The following is a 13,287-nucleotide window of genomic DNA, read 5'->3' on the forward strand; positions in this document are numbered from 1 at the left end:
GCGTGGGCAGGCTGACAGACAGATATTCATACATGAAGGCAGGTGGACAGACTGACCGACAGACATACATACAGCCGCGTGGACAAACTGACAGACAGATAGACAGGCAGGTTGACAGATACACATACATGGAGTCAGGTGGACAGACAGACCGACAGCTAACATACATGCTGTCATGTGGACAGACTGACAGACAGATAGACATACATGCAATCAGGTGGACAGACAGACAGAGATACAGGCAGTCAGGTGGACAGATAGACATACATGCAGTCAGGTGGATAGACTGACAGACAGACATACAGGCAGTCAGGAGGACGGAATGACAGACAGATAGACTTACATGCAGTCAGGTGGACAGACTGGCAGACAGAGATACAGGCAGTTAGGTTGACAGATGTACAGACATGTATGCAGGCAGGTGGACAGACTGACCAACAGACAGACATACATGCAGGCAGGTGGACAGACTGACCAACATACAGACATACAGGCAGTCAGGAGGACGGAATGACAGACAGATAGACTTACATGCAGTCAGGTGGACAGACTGGCAGACAGAGATACAGGCAGTCAGGTGGACAGATAGACAGACATGTATGCAGGCAGGTGGACAGACTGACCAACAGACAGACATACATGCAGGCAGGTGGACAGACTGACCAACAGATAGACATACATGCAGGCAGGTGGACAGACTGACCAACAGACAGACATACAGGCAGGCAGGTGGACAGACTGACCAACAGATAGACATACATGCAGGCAGGTGGACAGACTGACCAACAGACAGACATACATGCAGGCAGGTGGACAGACTGACCAACAGACAGACATACATGCAGGCAGGTGGACAGACTGACCAACAGATAGACATACATGCAGGCAGGTGGACAGACTGACCAACTGATAGACCTACAGGCAGGCAGGTGGACAGACTGACCAACAGATAGACATACATGCAGGCAGGTGGACAGACTGACCAACTGATAGACATACATGCAGGCAGGTGGACAGACTGACCAACAGATAGACATACATGCAGGCAGGTGGACAGACTGACCAACTGATAGACCTACAGGCAGGCAGGTGGACAGACTGACCAACAGATAGACATACATGCAGGCAGGTGGACAGACTGACCAACAGATAGACATACATGCAGGCAGGTGGACAGACTGACCAACAGACAGACATACAGGCAGGCAGGTGGACAGGCAGACAGTGACGGAAACAAGTAAGAGTTTCCACGTATATCTTATTACAGATTAGCCTGATCATGCATGACATGGACATGCAATGTCCTTGAGAAAAACATTCCCTGCTCAATACAATACAGTGATTACAATAGACAACGTACAGTTAGTTTCTCATACGTGAAGGCTTTTTGACGGTGGCTGCAGTCTCATTAGGCACAGAATCATTGAATATCTCAAATATCTGGACCTAGAAAATGCAGTTAAGCTATTTATCGAAGTCATATGCAGAAATGACGACACTGATGTCTCGAAGGATGTTTACGCCATCAATGCAATCTTTACAGTAATTACTCTTCTTATAAATGATTAATATCAACTGAATAGATAAGTATGCATGGTTTGATGTCGTGTTGTGATTGGACTAATGAGACTGTTGTTGTGTAACGATAATGACTTATTTGACTCTCATGGGGGTTGAAACAACGCTGTGCAGAGTTGCGTCCCTTGGGCAGGCCCTGAAACCTATGATTGTGGCTTCGAATCCCGGTTCGCCCAGATTATATTTTCAGGTTTGTCTGCACCATACCCGTGCTCGTGGGTTTAACCGAAGTGGTAAACGTCTAAGACCTTAATCACTTTGGGCTTTCTTCCCACATTAAGCTGACACGCCGTGATATGACTGGAATACTGTTAAAAGTGGCGTTAGACACAACTCACTCACTCACATAATCATTCTGTACCTCATGAATGGATTTTGAAGTCACTGTAATGTATTGACCTCCGCGAGCGACTGCTTGTTTTAGTCAAGTCTTTAATGAATTGCTGGTCAACTCAACTTGAGGTGTATTCGCTGGGGCACGTGGTGACTTCGGAACCCATTTCTATTCGAAGAGGAATAGTTCAGGGCAATTCTTTTAGACCTTTGCTTTTCTGCTTGTCACTAAATCCTTTAAGCATTTTGCTTAGCAAAGAGGAAGGTTACCATCCGGGACCTCCTCAGCACAGATCCCAAACACCAGTGGAGGATCCACACTAAAAAATCAGATTCTGCTTGTCGAGTCTTTTTCTAATGATATTGACATGTCCTTTCACTCGACAAATGCAACATTATTCATTTGAACGTGGCAAGGTAGAAGAGGGAGGATTAGTCAGCTTACTTTGGGAAGGAGTTATTGACCATCTCGTGGGAGGTGAGGCCTACACGTACGTAGGGATGTAGTACAGATGTGGTCTTAAGAAAATCTGGTGTTCAGAGCTGAACGCTCGCAAGAATTTCAGGGTATTGACACCCTCACACGAAGAATCATGTCAGACAATAGATCCCACCACCCTCTCTCTTCCCTCAATCGCTTATATGTACCAATCATAATGGGAGGGCGTGGTTTGATTAACGTTTGGGCTCTTCATGATAGAACTGTTTTGAGCACTTTTGTCTTAATGTATATCTGTATATGTGTCTAAATCAGTATATGTATGTATGTATGTATGTATGTATGTATGTATGTATGTATGTATGTATGTATGTATGTATGTATGTATGTATGTATGTATGTATGTATGTATGTATGTATATATAAACAGGGGTATCAGGGCATCCACATATACCATCATGATTGTGTCATCCATCCATATATATATATATATATATATAAACAGGGGTATCCGGGCATCCACATATACCATCATGATTGTGTCATCCATCCATCCATATATATATATATAAACAGGGGTATCAGGGCATCTACATATACCATCATGATTGTGTCATCCATCCATATATATGTGTATATATAAACATGGGTATCCGGGCATCCACATATACCATCATGATTGTGTCATCCATCCATCCATATATATATATATAAACAGGGGTATCCGGGCATCCACATATACCATCATGATTGTGTCATCCATCCATCCATATATATATATATATAAACAGGGGTATCCGGGCATCCACATATACCATCATGATTGTGTCATCCATCCATATATATATATATATATGTTTAGCAATTGCATAAACGCCATAGGTCATATTTTAAAAGTATAGGGCCATAAAGTGTTTAAAAACAAAACTCCAACCGCTGTTTTTTCTGATATGGAAATACAGCTTTTGGGTATTGATTTGGGCTGATCATCACTTAAAGGCTGGCGTTTAAATTTTTATCTTTTTCCTGTCCATGACCGTTAGAAAGGCGGTTAAGTGCCTGACATAATGGAGGAGGTATTGATTATGCAATCAGTATGAAATTGACACTTAGTGCTTCCCTATTCCGACATACTTCGTGGGTGGGATTACTGAAATCAAAGCGTTATATGCCATTTCAGTGTAATGATTTCGCTTTATTAAAGGCATTTCAGTAATAAAACCATAGTTCAAGGGTAGCGGTTGTCGTGTAACGTTTGATTTTCTGAACCTGAAACTTTGATACACATCAGGATGTGATGATGATTTCATTGTATACAATATTCATGGAAATTTGTTTAAAAATTGTAATTCAGTTACTTGTTTTGAAGGAAGTGAGTTGCCGTCTTAATGATAGGACCTCTATACGCTAATGAACTTTTTTCATGTAAAAGAAATGAAATGAAATGTATTCACATCTTGTTCATACTGGAACTGTATTTTGAAATATGCCTAAAGCAATCCACCACAGTCCCCTTGCACAGTTGCCCACGACGTGAAACCTTCCTTGCTTGCTCTTGTTACAACTCGAGCTGCATGCACCGGAGAACTCCGAAATCCTGGAGGCGTTGTTTATATCCGAAGGCGCTATTGATATGAACGCTAGTAGTTGTTTCGACGTCGACATTGCTGTATATCCCGCTTCGTTATGGCCTGTTAGTCTCTGTGTTTTAATACCCTGTATTTCAGTCCACATTGCCTGATTTGAAATGGAATATTAAATCGTAATCTGGTATGATGCGCCCTCAATATGTTCAACAGTACCAACAGCGCTATATCCAGGAATATGCTTTAGACAGGAGCGATGGGTTAGCCTAGTGGTTAAAGCGATAGCTCGTCAAGCCGAAGACCCGGGTTCGATGTCCCCCGCCTTGATATTGCTAGAATATCGCTAAAAGGGGCGTAATATCAAACTCATTCACTTTATACAGCGAAACCACATTGATACGAACGTTTCGAATCGTCTCGATTACCAAACGTCCGGAATAAGGAAACATGGGCACTTAATAATTACATCATTAATCATCCAAAATAAGGGACTCGGATTAATTATCCGGATTGATAGGGTTTCAGTTTAAACTGGATACAGCAGTGTCCAATATGTCAAGATCGCAACGGGAGTTTCTATATTTCTCATTAGTGGTAATTACATACCATTACATATAAACGACAAACTGAATATGTGTCCTCAACATGATTCATAATTTCTTTTCTTATATAAATATATACTTTCCATTATATGATTTCAAATACTTTTCACAATATTCCACAAAGGTTTTAAACTCAGAAAGTTAATACGAATGTCTATTTTGGGGTTTGTTATTGGATCCATCGTCATTCAAATGGGGTGTAATTGCTTGTTTAAGAATAGAGACCAGAATCATTTGCGGTGTGAGGCAAAGGTTGTCGTTTCCATTTGGTGAAAGAACAGGTTTGGCCAACCCACGTAACCACGCTTGTCGTTATTACATTGACCGCGCGTCGGCTCGTTCTATCCCACGAAAACACTGAACGCCATTTCTGCACGGCAAATGAGTCAAACGACGCCTGATTACGACACATTGTTACTAGGGGGAATTCTATTTTTGAGGGGACGATTACAATAATCTTGTGAGAATTTGACGTATTATTGACGGCGGTCTTCTATCTATGGGCATGGAAATCGACGGTGTAGGTTCCGTCAACAATACAACACGTGTTTCAGTGGGAGCAATGGGCTATTAAAATCAACCACACCCATACGAAATGTCTCTCTAAAGCGTTTTTGAACAGAGACATGTTTTTATATAATTACTAAACACATAGTTCTACGGTACAGATGCGTTTCTAAATCTCCTGTGAGGGGTGTTATGGTGTGGGCAGGTATTTGTGGATGTTACATGGATGTCATTCTTCGTCCGATTGTCCTACCATTTCTACAACAGCTGCCACGTGGTGTCCTTCATCAGCATGACAACGCCAGACCCCACCAAGTGCTTCCTTGCAGCCAACAACGTCAACGTGTTGCCGTAGCCTTCAGTTCAATACAGTTTACTTCATGCATCTATCCTTTGTGGTATTTAAACAAGAGTGATTTAAACCTAAGGTAAAGATTCTTTTGGCCTTCAGTTTATACATGCTTTACTAGAATAGTGAAGTTATTTTAAATCCGTCAAATGAACGTACCATCCGAAATGAACTTATACTTCGTTCTGTAGTAGAGACATGTTTCTAAATTAGCCCATGCCATCCTATATGTGCCGATTCGTACAAGTGTCTTTTAAATTTAAAAATAGTGTGGTTACAGCTATTTGTGGCCTACTGGAAATTTACAATTACGGCAAGCTTTGAAAGATTGGTGTGACACGTATGTGGTATGTTCAAAAGACTGACTAGCCAACTATTTGCAAGTTTAAGACAAAATGAAAAGGGCGGATTCTTTCAACTTCAAGAGATTCTCAATAGGAGTATGTCCATTGCCAAACATTAAGTTTACAACATGCTTATTCTGTTTTTATTTGCCTATCCTATCTGCCTATCAGCTGGGGCCAACGACTTGCTCATATTAAAATAATAGAAAAACACACCTTCACAAGTCGTGTTGTTATTTGTCATGAACGTCTTTTACTCGTACATATGAACACATGTGATAACTTTGATTTGACTTCGAAAGGTTTGCTCCTATGGTCCAAAAAAGACTTTACTATACTCTGCCATTTGCCTACAATAACAACGGATAGACGTTAACCATTATAAATATACCTTTATTGCGAACGACGTTTTTATAAAACCAGCCACATACATCATTTAACTATCATGTCTTTGACGAGGTCCAGATTGACGGACCGCCCCTTTGTATTGCTTATGTACATCATTTGTTTTATTTCCCTTGGGTTAATAGATAATGGGTTACCCTTTATGGGGTAACTAAATAACCGCTTGACCCTTTATTGTAAAAAAACCATGTTCTTACAGAGCAAACACCAACCTATATGTACGCACAGAACCCAAAGGTCGAGACGTGTCTACATGAACAACCAATATCATCCTACGTGTACCTACAAAGTCCAGGGTAAAATCTTCTTTATAACAGATATCACTGCCATCCTACATATACCTACATGTATAATGTCCAGGGGTTGGGACCCATGTCCATCCTATATGTACCTACATGTATAATGTCCAGGGGTTGGGACTTGTTAAGGAAACCAACCATGTCCATCCTATATGTACCTACAAAGTCCAAGGGTCGTGACGAACATGTGCGTCCTCCGCTATCACTGTGAATGCCCCTGCACAATGCCAATGTGTTAAAAATATACCAATTCCATGTTACAATCTTCTCCACGTTCCCCACGCACAACACAAGTAATCCCACATTTATGTGTAGAATTCTTTTTAATGGGAACTTTTATTAGCGAATCTATATAAATGCCAAAGTCATGATATGAATGAAGCTGCTCTCCGTTCATAATGGACCTGAACACCGATACTGGGTATGATTAAAAATAACTAGTTTCCTAGTACATGTTATTTATCGTGCCTCAGTGTGCTCTGGGTATTCACGAACACCTGTCGACGTTGTTATCACTGAGCGGCACTGCAACTGCACTTAATCGCTTCCTTTATTACCTGACTCTATCGCACGAGACAACGATAAGAAGATGAAATATCCCTTTGACATTGGCGGTTAGGTTTTCTCTTTGCTCTGTATGACCGGGATAATGTTGACAAAGGATAGAGCAGATTAAACGTACTTTTGATATGCGTTCACGTAATATTTCTGACGGAGACCCCAAATGGCATTCCTTCCCTTCGTGACATTGTCATGGAAACACGACTTCACTTAGCAGATTTTGTAGGAAATAAGGTATTATAATTTTGTAAAACAATATTTTGACGTGATATGTGAAGAGCTGAAACGGATTCATTATCGATCAAACGTATGACATTTACAGAGAAACCGGAGACCTGCTTTATCTTAGTTTCCCTTGTGGCTTAAAAGTGTTGTTATACATTCGATCTTTTTTATCGCCTTTTTTATCACAGACTTATCCGTAAAAAAATAGGTTGCCAAGATACAGTTATTTCTATGACGCAAGTCGAAGTTGTTGCTATGACTCCAAGAAGTCTAGAATTGCACGTGTGCGAATGTTGAAACAGCGCGCGATCACTCAAGCTGTCTTGGTATCATGCTAAATAATGTAAATATAAACTGTCAGTTCAAGGGAATAACCAGTCTAGATTATCCATCGAAACAGATTGTGGCGTAAAGCGCAAAACAGCTGTAAAATTTATGATGATTAGGTGTTCGCGAAAAGGTGTCATGCAGCGGCGGCCTGCAGACAATCGAGTTACCAGATGAACCAGAAATCCAGTGACACGATAACAGTGCAGTTTTTATTTTGCTGAAACTTAAAAAAAAACCGAAATGCTAATTTTGAATTTCGACTGTTGTGTAGAAGTGCAGAGATTCTGCTGTTGATAAGTAATTGAAAACGTTTTAGAAGTATATTTTATTTTGCAACGGCGGGGCTGAGGGGAGCTTGGACTGTTGTAAATTATTTTGAAGCATAGATAAATGCTAATAATAATAATGATGATGCTAAAAATAATATTGATGATATACATATTTTCATTGAGTTAAACTGGGGGACTAGACTATACCCTTATTTGAACACTTTGAATGAGTTAATTGAACTTTTGGAAACGTAAAACATTAAAATATTCCTAAATATGGAAAGGCATCATATCACTTGCCTTATAAGTTCCAGGAAAGGTTTGTGAGAACATTACCCTCATTTGAACATTGGTTCGACTTGGTGCCTTGGAAAAGCAGAATATATGAAAACCCAAACAATACCACCACCACCCCCCCCCCCCCCCCCCCCCCCCCCACCACCCCACACACACACTTCCACTTCCAATAGGAACCATTTAAGTACTTGCCTGATGTGTACATGTATATATGTTACAGAGAATATGTGAAATCCCTGAAATTTCCGGGAAGGTCTGAGAAATTGACTCAAAAGGACAGCAAGTAGAAACAACTGTTTGACCAACATCTAGCAACAATTTGGATATAGACAGTAACAATATGAACATTGAACATTTAGTCTTGATAAGTTTTTATTACAATGTTTACTTATTGTTCAATCAACCAGTCTACAAACATGTGCATATGCTTTTACAAACCTTTTCTTCTTAACAAACTCTTTAGCAATTCTTCTAAAAACCATGAATGAAGCAGTTTCAGGGAATATGTCCAAGAAATTGTTGTTAAATCAGGGAATATGTATAATACCTGAAACGTTAAGGGACAATCAGACATTACACAAGAATTCAGGGACTATACATATTCCCTGTAACATATACACGTAAATATTTATAGTCTGGAGATACTGAACCAGATATTAATTCTCAATGCTGCAAGCATGATCCTCATATCTATCCTTCAATAATGTTAGAAAACCATCACCCTTATTTGCATTAAATGTGTCGCGTTGCGGGGTAGTGGACTAGTCCAAACAACCAAGGGCCATAACTGTAAAATATTTATGCTTGATATTTTCAAACGAGATCTACATAATGTGGAGTATGCAAAATGCCATCCTTGTGTCCATTGTGTCTCCGAGAAGCCTTGTCCGTCTGTCGTCGGACTAACGGACTGATACCAATCCTAAGTTGCGGGGATGATACAAGATGACTACGACCACATAGGGTATGGATTTGCTCGTCTACGTTGGGTTCTTTAGGCATACCAGGATCTGCTGACAGTGAATTCAAACACCAACTTCTGGCCGATTTCATGTCTGTCAGCACCGCACTCGTTCTGGCAGGTTTCATCAAAGTGTTACCTGCTGATAGAGATAGATACGCTCATTCTTCCCCGCCCTTAAGGCGGGGAAGTATACGGGAGAGGTTAATTTTGTAGCATGTAAGTCGACATGTTGGTTTCTTTGAAATTTCAAGCCACACAGTTACCGAAACGAAACATACAAATCATGTGAAATGTGCGTCAAATGTTGATGTTTATCTTTTCCAGCAATAAGAGATACTTCAAAATCGTCTTGCTATTCTGAGACTTAGTCACTTTTCGTAATGCTGATAACCCATGAAATTTGTTCATTTTGTTTTTAAAAGCGCTAAAAATGATCCCATTTCGCTAAAGTTAACCGGTTTATATTTTGTAAGAATAAACTATTGCGCATTGAGCGATTATCTCCTTTAGCTATAGGCGTAGTATAGAAGTGATAAATCACGCAATGACCTTGCATTGCTGTACATCGTATCTTATTCAAGCTGTATCACTGAGAGTGAGTGATTATCTCCCTTACCCGAACAGCTCAATTGCGCACTACCTTTGCAATGTATCGTATGTTATTCAGGCAGCCATCGAGAAACGTTCCAGGAAGGAATTTAGGCCAAGCCTGTCACGCGCACTCAATTTTCACACTGCTATTGCAACATATTGTTCAACACGATTAAATAACAGTCTTCTATAAAGTATGACTTTGTTCAATAAACAACACATGTAAAACAACGGGTTTGATATGAGAAATTTTGTATTAGTTGTCTTCAATATCACATGTATGGCGCTTGCTGTGCATAGTTGAGCACAGCATTGTTTTAAATACTTCACTGTATGTAATGTATGGTACATACCGTTTCATGCGGCGGTTTACGTTTCTGCATGGTTTATTGCTTTGACAAAAAAAATTAACTTCAGCAGAGATCATACACCCGTATATGTTCTTTGCTTCTGGATACATAGGAAATCAACAGGTTGGTCTGTAGTTTGCAATTATTTTCCAAAAAGATAATACGGTTGCATGATATCTTCACGATGTTTGGGTTGAACATAGTAACATTCTTCTAAACAAATTTCAAATCTAAGCCGGAAGCAATCACAACACAAACCCAGTTAACCAAACAGAACCATCCACAAGAGTGAGTGAGGTAGTTGTGTTTAACGCCGTCTTGAATAGTATTCCGTGTCAGCTTGATGTGGGAGGAAAGTCTGAAGTGATGCAGGTCTTAGATGTTCACCACTTTGCTGAAACCAACGAGCAAGGGTTTTGTGCTGACAACAAAATCGGGGCGAACCGAGATTCAAACACACTGTCATAGGTTTCTGGCGTGCCCAAGGGACACAACTCTGCATAGCGAATTGCAGCGCCTTCGGCGACTGGGCCAACCATGCCCCCGTAAACAACTGTAAGAAACTGTTATATAACAAAGATGTTTTAGATGAGATATGTATTGCGGAACATTCCATGAAGAAACAGTGGCAATATTACACAATCACAAACTACAAAATACATGCACAATAAACGACAATTAAAAAAACACAGCAACATTCAACATTCAAAGGAGGACCATTATAACAATTTTATTTAAAAAACAAGTGTATTATAATGATATGGAAACAATATGAGAATTGAGCAAAACTATGGTAATGTTGTACATACATGTACAAGGAATTTGTTTGTAATTGTTGATATGTTAACAGATCTTGGAAGTTGTTTCTGGATAACTGTTGGTAAACTTATTAAGAATCTGCTCCTTTTAACAGAGTGTACCAAATTCTTTATCATGATTGGGGATTATTTTTGATTCTCTTTCTTGGTTGAACTATGTAAGACAGTGCGTAATGTTGTTCATCTTCTGAGACATCACATGTTTCACAGAGACGTTGTTCAAATGGGGTTGGTGTTTTTGTATATCTACAATTGTTTCATTTTTTAGTTTGTGATTACTTAAACGAAGTTTTGAGAAAAGTGACCTATGGCCTTTGTTTTTACAATATGTAAGACAATTCTCAATATTTATAGATAACGTGACCAAACTGTATGTTCCTAACTTGCTGCTAGATAAATGGGAATCCATTAATGATTGCGTGAATTTTTACATTTGAACTGAAGTATATTTAGAGTGGATTCATTACATTTTTTGTGTTTACTATTTTAAAAGTTTGCTTTATTTAACCCAACCAACATTTTGACCAGAAATATTGATATTAGCTGCAAAAGCATGCTTTAGTATGACATTTGTTGTGTTATCTATATAGGATTTTTTTTATTGGTACTTATATTTGGTATATATCAAGTTTTGCCTGACAGGCCCAGTTTTCTTGCCTGGGTTTTCTTTGTGCTGACCAATTAAAGACACTGTTTCTTTTATTGTGCTTTCCAAAGATAAGTACATTAATAACAACCAATTTGTACTTAACACAAGTTCTCTCCTCCCATAGCTTACACTTCCTTCCTCTGCACATAACATTATATTGCGGGGAGCTATTGATGCTCTGCAGCAATCTCTACTTGTTTGAAATGGTAAAATTCGTGAAATGTGTATACAGCATATTGCTCACTTGGACACGATTGGAAACTACACTCACTCTCCAACACGGGCCAATGTTTTAGCGACCATTGGTTTCGTGAAGCAGGCTGAACAGCAAAAGGGAGGCAACTCTGACACGCCGTTATCAACATGTTACCGCAGATTCTGAAGAAATGATTTCCAGGTTCAAATCCCGTAAACAGCAATAAAAATCCTGATCAAGCTAGAATTTTACTTTAGTTCTTGTTTTTCAACTTGCTAGTTTCTGACATTGTGTTAGAACAGCTTGTGACATGTTGCTTTCTATATCAGCTATTGATATTTGTTGGTTATGTAGGGTGGGGTGGATGGGGTGGATTCCCATGTAAGGTCACATTGACATCTGCTACTATGAACGCAGTTGTCCTAAATGGGGACTTTCTCCAAACACTGATCCGCATTGATGTTTCCACAAACATTTCATGTAAACTGTTGCAATTGTTGCAAAGTAAAAAGGTTGAAGCTGACATGTTAATATCTTAAATAGGATATTTGTTGGTTTGTTTGATGTTTAACGCCGCACTCAGCATTATTCAAGCTATATGACGGCAGTGATTGACATCATGAGCATCGATCCACGCAATTAGGATCGATGACATGCGAGCCTGACCACCAACTCCCGTTTGTTGTTTCTTGTAGCACAGGGAGGATTTGAGTACTCTGAATTCAAGATGTGTGATGAGAAGCGAAGAGATTGAAGAGGGTATCTATGAAGAACAATCATACAGGGAGGGCTTGCAGAACATGAAGCAAACGTTAAGCACTGACATTCAGAGTTTAAACATTCAACTAAATCAGACCATTGGTGATCTGCATGATTCAAAGCAAAGAATAACTGGCCACCCGTGCCCCCTGTGACGAGATGAAGAGAAATAACCACATAATAATGAACAAGTACAAGCCCAATATTGAAAATAGTTTGCTTGTTTTGAAATATTCTTTTAGGTATTTGATTTACATAAAATGGTTGCCAACAGGTGTGTGTCTTGTCCAATTAACATACAGTTAAAACTATCAAATTGTTTATCTATTCAAGTCGTTCTTACATGGTAAAAACAGTCATTTTATCGTGTGTGGAATAGGCGTCAAATTCCGTTTTTCAAATGGTTTTATTCAAAATTTTCATAAAATGAGCGAAAATTAGATTCGATATTTATTAATCAAAATACCAGTGTCGTCAAAGATATAAAACAAGCCATAACCTCATACTTCATGGTGTCAAAATTTTAGTAATTCATTTCATTTCATGATGAGGCTAGTCTTCCATTAATAATTATGCAACATTTGTCAAAAATACTTACACAGTCAGGTGAATACTGGAATCTAAGGACTAATTCGTGTGTCAGGCAGCGCCAGCTATTTTGCTATAACTTTCTCTTTCATGTAGTACGATTTACAATTTATCATCCGGCAGTTGTTAGTCTAAGTTAAAGTATGTGCGTTGCGATAACCTTAGCGCTACGGTAATTTTGTGGAACGGACGCCTGAATTCTAAAGGTGGACCATTGTATGGTATTAAATTCATACGTTTCAACTTTT

This window comes from Haliotis rufescens, unplaced genomic scaffold, assembly GCF_023055435.1.
Source record: "Haliotis rufescens isolate VD_foot unplaced genomic scaffold, xgHalRufe1.0.p SCAF_4, whole genome shotgun sequence".
Classification (NCBI taxonomy): domain Eukaryota; kingdom Metazoa; phylum Mollusca; class Gastropoda; order Lepetellida; family Haliotidae; genus Haliotis; species Haliotis rufescens.